Here is a 6,072-nt window from a genome sequence, read left to right as displayed (position 1 = left end):
ACTACCTTGTGGAAACTACCAAAGTAGATACCATGAAAGGAAAACTACCTTGTGGAAACTACCAAAGTGGATACCATGAAAGGAAAACTACCAAAGTGGATACCACTAAACGGAAACTACCTTGTGGAAACTACCAAAGTAGCTACCACTAAAGGGAAACTACCTTGTGGAAACTACCAAAGTAGCTACCACTAAAGGGAAACTACCTTGTGGAAACTTCCAAAGTAGATACCACGAAAGGGAAACTACCTTGTGGAAACTACCAAAGTAGATACCATGAAAGGAAAACTACCTTGTGGAAACTACCAAAGTAGATACCATGAAAGGAAAACTACCTTGTGGAAAATACCAAAGTAGATACCATGAAAGGAAAACTACCTTGTGGAAACTACCAAAGTAGCTACCACGAAAGGGAAACAACCTTGTGGATCCTACCAAAGTGGATACCACTAAAGGGAAACTACCTTGTGGAAAATACCAAAGTAGATACCACGAATGGGAAACTACCAAAGTAGTAACCACGAAAGGGAAACTACCTTGTGGAAACTACCAAAGTAGCTACTACTAAAGGGAAACTACCAAAGTAGCTACTACTAAAGGGAAACTACCTTGTGGAAACTACCAAAATGGATTCCACTTCCACTTTATGGAAACTACCAAAGGATTATGAGCCGCGTCGCAGACGCTGCTCATAGAGTGCACTCTGCTGTTGTTGTTGTTACCACCTCTTCTTCTTCTTCTTCTTCTTCTTGTTCTTGTAGTGAAGACAAAACCTCAAAGCTCCACCCATTCTGGGAACCATAGCTCCACCCATTCTGGGAGAGCCTTCATATAAACAAATATCCACCATTTTATTAACTCGCATAGCTTTGAGGCCTGTTTTGTAGGCCCGTGGTGTCTTCCTCTCTCACACAGTTTTCTTTCAAATCAAATTCGATATATCATTTCATTTTTCACAGTCGCTAACATAGTTTTAGACTCGGTTGAAAAAAAACGGGAAGAAAATCCGATGAAAGTTGCTCTTTATAGAACGAAATGAATTCTCAAAGGCCTGTAACTTCAAGTCCATTGACATATATATTTTTTAAATCGCGGCATGGTCAGTCATACACCGCCCGAAATAACAGACGGGAAAATGCCGAGATATATATATTTTGTTTAAATCGCGGCATGCTCAGTCATACACCGCCCGAAATAACAGACGGGAAAATGCCGAGATATATTAAAAATTCGTCCATTTGATGACAATCGTCACGATGAAATATTTAATTTATACGTCGTCACAATAATGTGGAGAGAGGAGCATAGCTTCGTTCACGTGTCGCCACACACGGGAAATTGCCGAGATATATATTTTTTTACATCGCGGCATGGTCAGTCATACACCGCCTGAAATAACAGACGGGAAAATGCCGAGATATATTTTTTTAAAATCGCGGCATGGTCAGTCATACACCGCCTGAAATAACAGATGGGAAAATGCCGAGATATATTAAAAATTCGTCGCCACACACGGGAAATTGCCAAGATATATTTTCACTTTGCACAAAAATAACATCAAGTAATCGAATCAATAGGAATGTCCTGTGCCTATAACATCGACGTTATAGGTACAGCTCACTGAACTATAACACTACGTGGAACGGACAGTCTGCGAACACACACACAAAAGGCCCATAGGCAGTGAGTTTTACATGAAGCCACGGGATCGCAATGCATTATGGGATTTAGTCACGCAAAAAGCGTATTGCTTTTGTATCGCTGTGATTGAACGACGTACACATCTTGCAAGATTTATATAGAGATTTCTTTCATAATTGCACATTTGTTCTTAGTTGTTTCACTTCGGTGACATGATACTAGAGTAAAACAGAATGCCATCCTGTTCTGCAATCAACTGCACGAATCGAGATGTTCGTGAAAATCGCGAGAAAGGGTTGACATTTCACAGGTAAGGAAACGCCAATTTACAGGCAGTGTAGTCCCAACCATATATTTTGGTGTTTGTTGTGTGGAGAATGGTAATCAAAGAAGGAGAGATGTGACAAGTTTAACATGAAATCACACCATTTTCTGGTGTACAAAACAATATTGATGTCCGTAGTTTTGTCTGAGAAACCTGGCAGTGAACCTGGCAGCACAAATATTCAGTGCCAGTGTTGCTGATGCTCTGCAATATTGCGAAGAAAAACTTCAACTTCCACAATTCCAGGGCTGCAGTGCAACTATAGAGTTTCTTCGGCATGTTGATTCAGCCTTCGATGCTTTAAACAGCAGAAATCCGTTTGGAAGGGGGCTGAAAGCACCATTGAAAGGGGACAACCATGCATCCATTCAACAACGATTGCATGATGCTGAAGTCTTCCTTCTCGGTCTCAAAGATGGATCTGGTAGGAAAATGTGTGAAGGACCAAGAAAGACTGGTTTTGTTGGCTTCGTTGTTAGCATCAGAAGCATTTTAAACATGTATCAAGAACTTGTCGCACCAACCGATGCCCCACTCAAATACCTACTAACGTATAAATTCTCTCAGGATCACATTGAATTGTTCTTTTCCGCCCTCAGAGCACGTGGAGGATTCAACAACAACCCCACTGCAAGACAGTTCAAAGCTGCATACAAACGCCTGTTGATGAGACATCACATAAAAAATGGCACTGGGAACTGTATTCTTCGTGATGACACAGCCATTCTTCACACTGAGAGCGTCAATGATGTCACAACTATGAACATTACTCGAAAGTATGATCTCATTCCCAGACAACCCAGCAAGACAGATCATGACTACAGTGACATGCCAAATATTGAGCCCTTATCAGAATATAAGGATGCGGCTGTCAACTACATCAGTGGATACATTGTGAAATCTCTTAGGCTGCATATGGACTGTATGGAATGTGCCAATGCAATGTCATCTTCTGATGGCAATGCTCATGACTTTGTCACCATGAAAGATCGCGGGAGGCTGCAGAGGCCATCAGCTAGCGTAGTATCTGTATGTAGAGAAACAGAGAAATGTTTCCAGCGACTTCTAAGAATAACTCAAGGAAAGCTTCCTCAAGGCCGTGGAGTGACATCTGCTATCTCTTCCTCAGTTCTGGAGAACACAAGCCACATGAACTTATTTCCTCAGTTGCACCGTCACCAGTTTGATACTACAATTGACAACAACCACATTCACAGCCTGATCAAGAAAATTGCATCACGGTATGGACAGATCAAGCTCTACCACTTAGGAAGGGTAAAAACAGATGCTGCTACCGGACCCAAAGTAAGGAAGCTCCTAGCCAAAACAATTTTGTTTCGTCATCAGTAGACATGGACTTTATATTATGTAGAAAATGATAATAAATTGGATTTTTTTTTTTATTAGCATACAACATCCAGATATTTCAAAGACATGTATGATCTTAATGATAGTGAAAATTATTGTGTCAGACGCGAATTAAACAGCAGCAATAGATAGATAATTTATCAGCTCCCCAAAACGTACAAAACGGTTATCCCTAAGATGACAAATTTTGAAATAGACATTGTCACAACCGTACATGCCCAAATAGTCCAAGGCATAAATGTTAAATAATAAAAGATAAAACAATAAGGTATCAAATTCCATCTAATAAAATAGAAACATCTGTCAAAGAATTAAAATACTGAACACTATTACATCTGTTGAATGCCCAATCGCACTGAACATGTACTACACAAGAATGAACGCTCGAGACAAGCTGGTAATGGACACGGACTGTCATGAAAATGGTTGTTTTTTTTCTCCAGATGTGCAGGCCAAAATAAAACCAAATTTGTTCTATCTTTAGTCATGTGTGTAACATTGATAATCATGGATTCAATATTTTTAGTACGTTCTTGCGATGAAAATAATGGCAAAATTTATCTTGGAAAACGTACACCTACCCACAAAGGCTATGGGGGCATTCATTTTTCTGGGTGCATACGATAGGGGGCGCCATACATGTCGGTGGCTTCAGCGGATCACGGGCACCGTCCGTTCCACGTAGTGTTATAGTTCAGTGGTACAGCTGCATCTAGGCATTGTGTAACATCGACGCGGCTTTTGTTTTAATTAAAACTTTTTGTACTTGTTTTTTGGATACTGCAGGCTTTTTCATTTAAAAAAAAGCAACCCAAAGTTAATATCTTTATACTTTTTTAATTTTCCATTGAAACAACATGAAACTTACACATACTAATGTTTGTAATATGTAGGATAAAGTAACACACGAAAATAAAACTAGTGATTTCAGAAGACAGTTCACAAAACATGTTCTAAATGGCTGTCCAGGTGCAGCGGCACAAATGGATCGTCCTGGTGAAGTTGACGATAACTCAGCCGCATTCCTGAATCGTCAATAGTCTGAGGTCTCCCCAGGTACACTGAATCCTTCAGGTAACCCCAAAGATAGAAGTCAGATGGGTTCAGGTCTGGAGAATGGGGCGCCCATTCAACATCCGTCCTGCTTGAGATGATCCGATCACTGAATTTCTGTTGTCGCCGCTGTATCAATGATCTGCTGGAAGTGTGCGGTGTGGCCCCGTGTTGCGGAAACATTGCACAGCCCTGTCCATGTGGCGCTTCCTCACTAATGCAACCCAGAACTTCTGGATAACTTTCAAGTACCGTTTGAAGGTTACGGTTACCGATTTCCCTTAATCTTGAAACCAGAAAGGCCCAATGATGCCAGATTTGCTTATGGCAACCCATGCGGTGCATTTCTGGCTGTGCGACGGCTTTTCAAGAACTTCATCAGGACAACTAGAACCCCGAAACACTGTTTTTAGAGTTAACATGACCACTAAAAAGAAAGTAGGCCTCGTCAGAAAACCACACATCACTCAGAAAATTCGGATCCCGACACACATCGTCACACAAAGTTGTTTTTGCTTCACTTGTACGCGATGCGGGTACATTTTTAGTTCCTGCTTCAGAATTCTGGTGGAATTGATAAAGATTAGTTTAATTCTTGAGATCGACGACACAGCGACTCCTGGGGCTCCTCAAACCATCATGGACCGCTTGGATGCTTTCTTGTGATCTCGAAGTCCTTGAGTGACCAGACCTTGAGCAATTAAGATTTTGTACTGTCCCGTGGGGCTTAAACCTCTTCACCAATCGAAAAATATCAAACCTATCTGAGGCTAATCTGGTCTTGAACTTCTTTCTGAATCGTGTTTGAGTCTGTTTAAATGACTGTGGCAAAGTAAGACTCCACAATAAAGATCCTTTGTTCAAATGTCCATGCCATCTTCGAAATTGACAATATGACTGATGTTTGCAGTTTTTCCCTCCGAACAAAAGATTCCACAATTAGAATAAGCAGACAAATGAATGCAGGTGGGCAGTCTGGACTTTGCAAGGATGAGCAGTTAAGGTTTTTTTTAAGAGGAAAGTGTGCAACTTGGGGTGGCTTAAAGAGGGCAGAGGTAGGAGAAGGCAGGAGGAGCAAGGCCTATAAAATGGAGGGGCCACCGGTGGGAGAGGAGTGATTCATGGCAAATCCATGAAATATCAATGGTGAAGAACTTGTTTTTGATCACATCAAGAGGAGCAAGATGGAAAGCAGGAGCACCCGCCCAGATCATCATATGAAAACCTGGCACACCATGATAAGCCGCGTGGCTCTGGAATGCCTTACCTCTGGAGAATGCCCAGGTGGCAATGAGAGCCTTTGATGCTTGCTTGTTGATATGATTCTCACATGAAAGGTTCTCGCAGATACTTAGGCCAAGGAGTTCCAGGGACTGTACCTCTTCCAGTTGCTGTTCAGATATTATTAAACCTGATTGGTGAATTTTCTCCATAATTTTGTCGGAAGGGCTGGGATAAGTAGATAATTTGATTGTCCACCCTTGTGGAGAGGTAGCGTGAGCGTGTGGCTTGGCCTATAATATAGAATTAACGCAATAATAAAGAATTAACGTAATCCAACGACTACCTTATAATTAATTGACATACATTTAATGTCACAAATGTTCATGCATCTGTCTTGCCACTACAGGTTTGCATACATATACTCCCCAGCCCCATGAGCACCAGCATACACGTCACTAATC

Source organism: Myxine glutinosa, chromosome 12 (assembly GCF_964187855.1).
Source record: "Myxine glutinosa chromosome 12, kmMyxGlut1.1, whole genome shotgun sequence".
Lineage (NCBI taxonomy): Eukaryota > Metazoa > Chordata > Myxini > Myxiniformes > Myxinidae > Myxine > Myxine glutinosa.
The sequence above is the reverse complement of the archived record's forward strand: the minus strand, read 5'-3'. Positions refer to the sequence as shown.